This window comes from Rhinolophus sinicus, linkage group LG04 (assembly GCF_036562045.2).
Source record: "Rhinolophus sinicus isolate RSC01 linkage group LG04, ASM3656204v1, whole genome shotgun sequence".
NCBI classification, from domain to species: domain Eukaryota; kingdom Metazoa; phylum Chordata; class Mammalia; order Chiroptera; family Rhinolophidae; genus Rhinolophus; species Rhinolophus sinicus.
Genome location: NC_133754.1, coordinates 1,983,287 through 1,995,399, shown reverse-complemented (window position 1 = coordinate 1,995,399; position 12,113 = coordinate 1,983,287). Strand labels below are relative to the sequence as shown.

Sequence of the window (12,113 nt, the reverse complement as noted above, 5' to 3'; positions counted from 1 at the left end):
TCGGTCAATTCTGAACACTCAACAATTAAGTTAAATTTCATGATGTTGTGCTGTAATACTGCTTCCGAAAATTCTGTGCCTGTTTTTATTTTGGTGAAATGCCCAGAGAAGAAACAGGCGTTCCAGGCTGCTCCTCACACACCAGTGCTGTTCCAAGAACACACCCAGGCACCTGAAGGCATCTCAGTTCAGCAGAATTACCATTCAAATTAAGAGCAGTCATTGCCATTAAGTATAATGAGGCCTGATTTCATTCTTTGGGAGACATTCCAAATAAGGGGGATTCTCTATTAAGCTTACGGTGACAAAGGGATATTCCATATTGAACATCAGAGAAAATCACAGTTATATAAAGGTGTCCAGACAATGACTTGCTAGAAGGATTAACAGAGAATTCTAGATAAGAAGTGTCGGCACACTCAATTTGTGTATTTGATACACTTTGTAAACTTTAAAAAGATAAGATGGAATGAAAAACGAAATCCATCTCCAAAGTCAATTGGAGATTAGTTAATAAACTCTTCGTTTGTTGAGAGATTAGCTCTGTCATGATGATTTATACTCTTTCCTGGTCTTGTTTCTGCTTTGGTTATTCTACAACCCAATGACATGTGTCAGTTTATGCCAAACATTAACATAAAGATGCTCCAGCAAACTATGGCTGCAGGAAGCCCAGCGTGTCTCTCAGTAACACATCACAATTATAATATTGTGGAATGTCAAGTGAGAAGGAATGCTGGAAATCTATTCATATATATATCATAATATGCATGGACATAATACATATTATATGAACATTGTTTTAATGTACATTATCTATAATATGCATATTAATATAATATATATTAGGAGGACCTGCTATATAGGCAGGAAGTTACAAAAAACAAGGTTCCTGAAGAAGATTCAGTTCAGTGGAGAAGCAGATTTCTAAACGTTCAACTATAGTTGCTTTTGCCGTACAGGTCTAGTAGAGTGTCAATCAAAGTTCATACAGTAAGACATTCATTAACATATTTCACTAAAACCATCTTCAATAATCCATCTGTTACCAGGTGAAACTCCTGATGAGTTCTGTGATCCCGTTTTAAGGAAAGTGCGTGTAACATAAAGTTGGGAGCTAGATTATGGGGATTATAAGCAAATGCTCTCAAAAGTTCATTCCTGGGGTTTTCTCTGGAAAAAGATCAGACATATGGGAGAAAAGCTTTTCCTGGAACCCTTTTATGTGTGGGTACGTGTGTGTTTCAGATGCATTCTGTGGTGACATTATTTTAGTACGTAATTGTAATTTGAGCTCCTCAGAGAATAATTTTGTTGATGCTAAACTCTGGGGATTTAAATGATTTAAGACATATGAATTCTGTCCTAGTTCCTCCAGGCTCATGTAACAAAATACCAGAGACCAGGTGGCTTATCCACAGCAGACTCTTATCTCCGAGTTCTGGGGGCTGGGATCTGCCATCAGGGTCCTAGCACGGTCGGCTTCTGGTGAGGACCCTCTTCCAGGCTGCATGAGGCCGACTTCTCACTCTGTCCTCGTGTAGCAGCAGTGACAAGGAGTCCTGTGGGGTGTCCTTTCTAAGGGTGCCATTCCCATGGCGAGGGCCCCACCCCCATGACCTCGTCACCTGCCAAAGGCCCTCCCTCTTGACCCCATCACGCCGGGCATTAAGTTTTCGACATGAGAATTGGGGGGGACACACAAATATTCAGACCATAGCACACTTTTAAGTAAATAAATACTAAAAAAATAATAAAATTATTTCATTACGCAAAGGAATGGCAGCAATTAAATGACCCTCATAAATACCTTCATATGCAGCTGCGAAACTCCCATTGTTTGCAACATATAGTGGAAATTGTAGTTGAAATAGATTAAGGAAATAAATGCTCTGAAACACGTAACTGCACGGCCCTGCCCTCCCTGCCCACCTTGCTACAATGCTGCGTGTCCTCCCCACGCGTGGCTGGCACACGGATACGCATGAGTTAACCCTGGCTGGCTGCTGGGGAAGCACAGCGAGACTGCCCTTGGATCTGTGGTGCTGAGACCTGGGAGCCAGGGAGGGGGAGGCACCTCACTGTGTGGAGGGACCAGGGCCCTGAACACAGGGCAAAGCCCGGGGCACGCAGGAGCTTCCGAGGAGAGGGCCCGGTGGGCGCAGGGGGAAGCGGCTGAGAGGAGGAGCGAGAAGGGAAGGCAGGAGGGAAGGTGTGTGTCACCTGTCCCTGCAGACTCCTGTAATTCGTGGTTAATAAGCCTGGGAAGTCCCAGCTGGGGCCAGACTCTAGGGCGTTAGAGGCCTTTTGAAGAAAGTGAAGTCCTGTCTGGGGCGGGAGTGGGGCAGAACCTTGGTCCCAAAGGTGATGTGGCCAGTAGGCAGGCCGGGGACACCAGGGCAGTGCAGCGGGCGGCGTCTAGGAGCCAGGCCCCGGGGCGTCCCGTCTTTATGCCGCTCACCAGCCGTGCGGTTCAGGTCAGGCAGGACAGGTGAGCGCCTTGAGCAGTCTTCCCTTAGGGTGTGAGTCGCACCCACCTCTTGTGGTTGTGCAGAGTGTGAGATGAGTGTGAAGCGCCTAGAACAGTTCTGCCGGACACTCATTCTTCTGCTCCTCCTCCTCGTCTCTGTTATTGTCAATATTGTTGTGAATGAGTTGATTCAGCAAGACTCCACGGAGGACAGGTAAGGGGCTCAGACTTTACACCAGTGCACACAGGTGCCGTGTAGGGTGAGGAGGGAAGGAGTGCGGTGGGCGTGCGGCTCAGGGAGGTCGTTCCGCCAGCAGCCAGTGGGCACCGCTGCAGGGCACGCGGGTGAAGCAGGAAACCCCAGGGCTTGGGGGTCATTATGGAAGAGGACAGGGGCCTAAGTCAGGACAGGGCGTCAGGCCCACGAGACCTTCAAGGGATCGGTACTGGTTTATACATTTACGTGATGCCTTTCCCGTCATGAACGACTCTTAATGTCCAAAGGAAAATAAGAAAAGTTGCTTTAAATTTCACGCTTGTAAAAAAATAACAACTGCTTTTGAGATTTGTTTTTGGGAAAGGAGCATTAACTTCTTAAGTTATTCCGTGGAATTTTTACATAATTTTAAGTAACAAATGTGTACAGATGCGGAGAAGGCATTCATTTGCATTCAAATTATTTTGAAGTTAAGGTAGAACTAGATATTATGTATCATAGCGTAAGATGCTTTGAAATGCAATTTAAATAGTTACAGTTCAGTAGATTTTGTTTACCCTTCAGGAGACTCACAGATTGGTGGAGAAGCAGAAAGCAGGCACAGGGTGCTTCCAGCACTTTTAGGCACCCTGGTCGGTTCCAGCACAGGCCCCTTTCCAGCCCGGGAGCCACATGGGGTCTGTTCGTGGCCCCACGCACTTCCTCGCATGGCCCTGAAGGCCACCAAAGTGTGTCGGGCTCCACGCCAGCTTCTGCCCTGCATGCTTGCCACCCTCCTGCGTTCCTCTGTCCCTGGCCGTTATCTTCCCTTCCTGACTGGCAAGCTCGTCCTTGTCAGCTCTCCCGTGGAGTCACCTCTGTGCCAGCCCTTGGACTGTCAACATCCCCATTATCACTGCTTAGTATTTGCAGCTCTTCAGGAGCTGAATTTGGCTCTGGTGACTGTTTTCTTCTCAATTCTCTGTAATCGTCCTGCACACTGTCCTTTCGGTGGTGTCACACAGGCACCAGCATTTACTGCTTCCTGCTAAATTGATTTTCTCATAATACTCTCTTTCTTGACTTACTTTTATCACCTCTTCGTGGCACTCCAAAAGAAAAGAAAACAGAAAACAAGGTCCATGGTTTTGATTTGCTTGTACCTGAAGCTCAAACATGAATTAGACACACATATACACACATACATACGTATGTACACACGCACATGCATGATGGAGACAACATACTTAGGAAGACTAATCTGTCATGTGTGCAGAGTACAGTTACAAGGAACGAGTGCCGGCAGACATGTAGACACAAGACCCCGCCACGCGGACTCCTGTGAGTGAGTGAAGGCCTAGGCCGGTGGTGTCATTTGTACAGGTGGAGGGGCGGGCACCAAGTGACAGCACTGTGACAGAACATACTGAGTGGTAAGAAAAACCACCACTCAGTACGTTCTGTCACAGCGCTTTACGGGAGGAAACTTCAATAATTGTATGTCCAGAATTTGCCTGACAGAATGAATCTTAGTAATCTTAGTCTTCATGACAAATAGGTGGAAAAGGTTTTCTGTTTGTTTCTGTTTTTTTTTTTTTTTTTGTGTGTGTGTGTGTGTGTGTGTGTGTGTGTGTGTTATGATAAAGGAAGACAGGAATTACTATTTTCTTGGATGTTCTGAGAATACCCTACTTAACCTGTTTTCCCAGTTAGCTTTGCATGTCTTCGAAGTGGTCACCTTTTCTTTGCTTTTTAATGTATTACCTGTAACTCACGTTTTCTTTTGCATTTTTTTTTCTTTTTAGTGGTTTTCTTATTTAAGCAGATTAATAATTAGACAAATAGCAAAAACAAAACATTCATTCAGAAACTTCTTCAGATGTAGATTTTTCAGATAGTTGGAAAAGAGTGATGGACAGAGCAGCTAAAACCTCTGCTCAATGGAGATACCACAGCAGAAGGAAGAGAGGAAATCAGCCAACAGCCTGACTCGGAAAACTGTAGTCAAGTGTTCACTAACAAGCTCATGACAATGAAACAGGATTGAGACATAATTTATTGAGACCATTTAGATATCTATAAAATAAAATTTTAAACTTTGTGTCATCTGCACCACCCAGAGGCAACCACTATTTCTGTTGTGATATATGGTCTCCTGTTTTTATGTACACAGATTTTGATTTAGCAAAAAATTTGGTCATGCTGTAAATGCTTTTATGTCACCTTGTTGAGAAGGGAAAAGTACCCATAACTAAAGTAGAGGAAGCTGTGTTTTGTTTTACTGTCTTTAACTGTAAAGATTACCTCCGTACTCCAGGCATTTCAACTGAAGGCAGGATAAATGGTCAAATTCCCCCAAAAGGAGGAAATAACCCCAAAACAGTATTAGACTTATATGACCAATTCGTGACTTGCTCAGAGCTAAACTTAAACATTGTATTTTAAGAGGTTTTTTTTTTGTTTTTTTTTTTAAATTTGTTGATTTCTGAATGGTACAAAATATAATGGTACATCTTAGGAATCTTAGATTTGAATTAAATGTTACTTAAATTATCTTTTGCAAGTGAGCTTATGTCTGCAACAGCTTTGAATTTCCAGTTTCTTGCATGGTGAGCGACAGACATATAGTGAGGTATGTGGTACTGAGTAAATGGCTGGACTGATGACCAAGCATGTGTCATATTGGATCACTGAGGAGGTGGAGAAAGGGTTCTTTGTTTTTGTTTTTTAAATGTGATGTATGACCGTTAACTTTGTGAACTTGCCACTGTGCGCTCACACTGGCAGCACTGTACACACAGCTCGGGAAGGTTTCATAACCTGGTCTATCAGGGTCTCACAGCTGTGTTTGTGTCGACAGGTGGCGGCGTCTTGCTGAGTGATGGTTTTCATTGTGTTTTTGGTGCCGTCATGAGACTATCTGAGCTTGAATTAGAGCAACGAAGAAACATTACATTTCTTGTTAAACTTGGCAAGAGTGGAAGGGAAATCAGAGACATATTAGTACAAGTTTATGGGGATAATGCCATGAAGAAAATGGCAGTGTACAAATGGATTAAATGTTTTTCTGAGGGGAGAGAATGTGTCACTGACAAAGAGAGGTCAGGGCAGCCAGTAAGGAGCAGAACTGATGAAAACATTGAACAAATTTGTCAAATTGTGTGTCAAAATCATCGGCTGACTGTGGGAAGCATAGCAGACCAAGAAAACATCAAAAGACAAACAGGAAAAATCTTAACTGAAAATCTTGGCATGAGAAAGGTGTGTGCAAAAATGGTCCCAAAGGAGCTCTTGCATCACGACAATGCACCAGCTCACACGGCACTGTCTGTGACGGAGGTTGTAGCCAGTAAACAAATAACTGTATTGGAACACCCTCCCTACTCACCTGATCTGGCCCCCAGTGACTTCTTTCTTTACCCAAAGCTAAAGGAAATATTGAAAGGAACACATTTTGGTGACATTGAGGACATCAAGGGTAATACAACGACAGCTCTGATGGCCATTCCAGAAAAAGAGTTCCAAAATTGCTTTGAAGGGTGGACTAGGCACTGGTGTCAGTGCATAGCTTTCCAAGGGGAGTAGTTTGAAGGAGACCGTAGTGATATTCAGCAATGAGGTATGTAGCACTTTTTCTAGGCTGAGTTCGCAAACTGAATTGGCAGAGATCGTATATATATATAGCTATCTCCAAGTTGCTAATCCCACGAATGTCCATATTATTTGGGTCCTAAAAATAGCGAAATATATTGTACTAATATGTTTCCAGACAAACAAAACATTTTCTTAGAAACATCTGTTGCATGAAATACAGAAGGCACCTTTGTCGCTCTTCAGCTCGGTCACGGTTAGTATTTTGCAAGCCGGTCGCTTCCCCATGTAGCTTTGGTTCTTCGGCTGGCCTGTATTTTCGACAGTGCGTGTTACCCCACGTTCCCACCAGTGTGCAGACTGCAAAGACCATGTTCCAAAGTCTGGGTTCTGGGTTCTGTTGTTTTCACGTGCCCTAAGTGATGCTGTGATGTGTAGCTCTGAGTCTGTGCTAATGGTGTGGTAATTGTTTCTGTGGGTTTCCAGAGAAGCGTGAGGTGTGCTGAGAGCTGTCACCAGTGCCAGCAGGCCCCTGGCAGTCGAGGGGAGAAGGGAGCAGCACAGATTTTACCCCTCTGGCATCTCTGTGGTCAGAGCAGAAGTGGCCAGCTATACTTGACACTGAGTAAATGCCCCCACCCCCAGGTAGACGTAGAGTGGAATGTTCAGTCATACCTTTCTTTTGAAGGTGCTTACAGCAGAGACCTGCGGTGTATGAAGTCCATTAATGGGAGACATAGGCAGCACCTGCCTCACTGTTTTTGACCCTCCCTTGAAGTCAGTGAAGCACTTTGGATTGTTCTATTTTTAATAGGAATTTTTGTTGTTGAGAAAAAGGCTCGGATTTCATTTGATACATTTTGCTGAAGCACTGAACTAATTATCCCGCCCCTCAGGATCACGTCTGAGCTCTAACGGGACGAACAAAAGTGCTCTTAATTAAATACTGCGTGTCTATCAAACCCATCTAGAGCATTTATGGTGGGAACACTCCCAGGGTCTGGAGCTGCTGGGTGCTGCACGGACGCGTGTGTGACAAGTGTGTATATGGAGGACACACGTGAGCATGCGAAGAGCACACGCTCTTAGCGCCACCCGTGTCTTATGTGGTGTGTCCTTGATCAGGACAGAACCACCACTCCACACATTCTGCCATTTAACGTGACACAAGCATGGCCCATGCAGATGTGCTCTGTGAAAGCAGTTTTAATATGACATTTGCTGCCTTGCGATCCAGATACCGTGTAATTAAAATGCTCAAATATATGTATATATATATTTCATGGGAAATGTCTGACACCAAAGTTTGTGTCTTACAAATACATACATACATACATATATATGTATATGTGCATGCATACGTATACAGATAATTAAATGAGGGAAAATGAAGAGAAGATTTGAATTATGATGAATTATGATTGGCACAGATTTGAAAAACTCACATTTGAATTAGAAGTTATCAGAAGCAAGTGTATATATACATTTATATACATTTTAGATTTATATGTAAAACAAATTTATCTTGATATAGGATTAAAGAAAATGAGCTACAATTATGCAAAATTTTCAATGAAGCAAGCTTTTAGTAAGTTCCTTCAGATGTGGAATTCTCAGACGGGGGCCCATGTATAAAACTTAAGCCACTGGGCTCCCACACTTTCACCACCTTGCTGCCTCCCCAGAGCTGGGCCTGCCCCACCGCCCCTCCAGGGGGACGGGCATTTGGGAGCATGTGGCTCGGTCCTCAGGGGCAGTGTCGGGCCATGGCCTTCCCTTCCTGCACCTGAGACCCTGCCGTGTCTCCAGAACGCAGTGGAAGCCCCGCGTGGCTCTGACTGAAATGCACCAGTCTTGCGCTTGCATCCAGCCCGACTGTACAGCCCACCTGCTAACCGGCAGGGCTCATGGAAGCTTCAGGTTTCCTCTGCAGCCCAGAGGCACTGGCCGCTCTGTGCTCTGCGGGCCCTGGCTTTGCTCAGCCCGCAGCCTCTGCAGTAAAGGAGTGGAAATGCTGCTCCGTCTCCTCCTGCCCATCTGCCAGGAGGTTCTAAGATGACAGGAGACGGTGGGCAGTTCTCATCCTGAACCCAAGCAGCAGGGGAAACATTTCGGAATTTTCTTTTGCAACATGGTTTTTCCATCCTTCCACTTTCCTTGGAAACTCAGTATTGTCCAGTTAATTTCTCCAGGGAGCTGCGGAAACCTGTGCCTGGGGCTCACGTGATAAAAGGGACTGCTAAGCTCGTTTCTACCTCTCTTTTTCAACTTCCTGATGGTCTTTGTCAAGTTCTCCACACCATCTTCACACTTTCTTAAGCTTGTCTGTATTTTATAAAGTTAATCATTTCGTAACAGTATCCAGAAACTTATCACTATGACAGTAGGACTATTTTTTTTATTTTTTTTTAACAAGAGAGGCAGAACCTCCCGTGGGTCGACCATGAGGGCCACCAGCTGTATACATGGCACCTGGATTCTCTCACACAGATCTCTGGTTTCAGATATGAGACAAACCATTAAATGCACCTTGGCCTTAGCGTCTTTAAACACCGAGTTACAACAGAAAAGTTGTCTTGAATCTTACCCCTATTTACGTTTGTTACTGAGATCTATTGACGATCACCTTGCTGCAGAAGCTGTTTTTTACTTTGTTATAGAAATCCTCCCGAGTGTCACATGCCGTGTGATCTGTGTGTTGGACCATGCGGTTGGAGAACAGCCCCTCCTGTGACGCTCCGTGTCCAGTCCCAGCATTCTCAGTGTCCCATCACTGTGCTATGTCACGAAGGACTCTCAACTCTTTTTTTCACTTGGCCTCTTCTGGTCAGTGCATTCTGCTTCCTGTGCCTTTTCACCAATGTCGTTCTCATTTTCAATAAAACTTCCTCCATTCATGGTTCTGGTGTCTGTTTCCAACAGTCAGCACCATTGCTGTGAGAGGGCTGGTTCCCAGCTCCGAGTCTTCCTGGTGTGAAGCCAGTGCTGCGTTTGTACCTCGTCCTCCGCCTGTGATGCTCACTGCACAGGACCGCAGAGACCTCCCGTGTAAAGCCCCGGGGAGGACTTCCATTATAGAGGCAAAACTCTGCCGCCGCCGTGTCACACCAGTGCAGGAGCACGAGGACTAATTCTTCATTGATCACTCACCCCGTCAGAATCGTCTGCAGGCCTCGCACACCCCTCTTGGAGTTCACCTCATCATTAGAAGTCTCTGCATGGCACCATCAGATACGTGTGCATGACACAAATGGTGGTAAAATATAAACCAGAGCCCCAAACGTAACCAAGTGAGCAGACGGTGAGGACAGAAAACCGTCGCGGGGCTGTTTATGCGAAATGTGCACAGTCCACACTTTCCTACTCATATAAAATGAAATTTGTGTTTTCGTATTTTATTGCACATTGGCGCTTGTTGACTTCTGAGGCATTTGACAATATGTTGAGGGAAGTTGGGGGAGGTGATTCAGGAAGACAGGAGACACCGTGAGTCAACGTGGCTCTCACCATTAATCAGCACCACCCCACCCCCGCCCCCAGGCTCACATCACAAACCATGGGAAGCTGCAACTGGACGGACATGGCCTTGCTCCATGCTTCCCGGTCACCATCTGTCCCGGGAGCGTTGGCATCATGTGCTCGGGACAAGCACCATGTTCATTTACCTGCTAATCACAGTCCTCGCAGAACCCCTGCTGGGGTGTTGGTGGAAGAAACCCAAGTATTGAATTATGCTGTGCCAGGCGTGCTGCTAGTTCAGATGAATTGTTAGAATCCAGACAAGGCATGGTTTTGAGGGTTGTTCAGAAGATAACAGGGTGTAGCGACTGGGAGGAAGGGACAGAGAGCATTTCGTTAGACAGTCACTGACTGTATACTTGAGTAACTGTGAAAAAACGGGAATGACATACTCTGAAATACATCTATGCTCTGGCAGAGGCACAGCTTCCCCGGGGCCTCCCTGCCGATGTCCCCCACGGGACAGCAGCGATGCTCGTCCCCTGGGATGGGGACCTCCCAGCCCCGGTTTCACAGTCCCACCTCAGCAGAAATACAGCGCATTATCCCTAAGTGGACAGCTGCGTGACGGCAGAGTTTGGGGGAAGGTCTTGGCTTGTTAGGTGGACTTAGAATTCTTCAGAGATTTCCAGGAAGGACTTGGGAACACAGTGTCCGAGAGAAACAAGTACACACCCTAGAAAGCACAGTAGGGCAGCCTGAATGATTCTGGAATACACCAGTGAGCTGTGCAGAAGCTACAAAGCCCTGTGAGCTTGAGCCTGGGGACCCAGGCACAGATGAGTGAGGGTTGATGCCATGGAAGAATTAATCCCAGCTTTCTAGGGGCCAATAAATGGTCACGTACTGGATTGCAAACCGTTAAGATCTGAGAATATCTATTTTAATCAGAAAAGCAGCTTATCTAGTAAGTGAATTTTAATCCACATGTATAAGATTATAACATCGCTATGATAAATTAAGCCAGATCTACCTACCCACCTACCTACCTATTGATCCATCATCTCCCCTTCATCCTACATTACTCTCACTGTTGAGTAAGTTCAATTGTTTTTTAAAATAAGAAATATAGCTATGTAGTCTATTCTGCCAGAAGCATTAAATAGTATATTGTTAAATGTGACACTAGCCATTTTAATTTATAAATTCTTGAGTGTATTTTCATCTGATGAAAATGACTGCTTATGTTTCACAGACTTTGCTTTATAAAGTACTGGCACCAAACTACCATTTTATTTAGTAGAATTCTAGAGAAAAAGGGACATTGAAAATCCTAATGATTACCTCCCTCATTAAAATAAAAATGTGCCAAAATAAACAAATATATATGTATGTGTATGTACATGCACATATACAGTATTTTGTCTCTTACTATGTGCTGGTATGGGGCCATTTACTCATAATAGATTGTAAATAGCAACTGAGACATAAGATCCACTAGGGTTTGTCCTGTGTTAGGCCACAGACAAAGACCATTTTCACAGAGGAGGATGTTTTAAAACTACCCTGATACCTTTCTGTGAGGGAGGAAAAGAAAAACAGAATTAAGCGAGGATCAAGGTGACATTTGATGGGACGTCAGCTATTTTAATTGCTTTCAGATTAAACATAAACCAGTATCGATTCACAGAACTATACTTACTTATCTTTTACCACCTAGAGTTGTAGGGCGTCTTGGGCTGGTACATTTTTGGACATCCTCTTGCAATTGTTCTGTTCTCTTCAGAAAAAACTCTTCTGAACGCTGGCCGTGTTACTGTCTCAAGACCCTCCCTGGTTCCCCTCGAGCCTAATCACGCTTGGTCCCTCCCACTCGGCCAGAAGCACGCCAGGTCGGTCTGCGGGGCTCCAGGTTGTCAGATCCACTGTCCCGTTCTCAGCCCTCCTGTGACAGGACCTGTCCGCAGTATTTGGCGCAGCTGATGAAGTGCCGATCGGGACACATCGCCCACCTGGTGGTCCTTGGTCTCTCCTGATGCCACTGAGTCTCCCTCACCTGTAAATGCTGGCGTTCTCAGGGCCCTCCTGGTGTTCTCTTCTCCCCACCTCTATCACTCTAGCCCTGTAGCTTGAAGTATTGTGATCCCTATGCTGACCGCTTCCAGAATTTTCTCTCGTCAGGTTTCTCCTCTGAGCTCCAGATACATACATCTACTTGTCTACTTGACCTCTCCACGTACATGCCCAACAGGCATCGCGAACATGACAGACGCAAAAGCAAAACTCTGGATTTTCTCTCAAAATCCGTTCCCACCATCTTCTTCTTAGAAAATGGCAGTTCCTTCAGTTCCTTTTTTCTCCAGTTGCTTAGGGGAAAATACTCTATAGCCACTTCTA

At 45.1% G+C, this 12,113-nt stretch overlaps 1 protein-coding gene across 2 annotated transcripts in view; it reads left to right on the top strand.

Annotated features, from left to right (window-relative positions):
- CSMD1 (CUB and Sushi multiple domains 1) overlaps positions 1-12,113 on the top strand; it is a 1,601,557-nt gene that overhangs the window by 1,168,347 nt on the left and 421,097 nt on the right. The window lies entirely within an intron of this gene.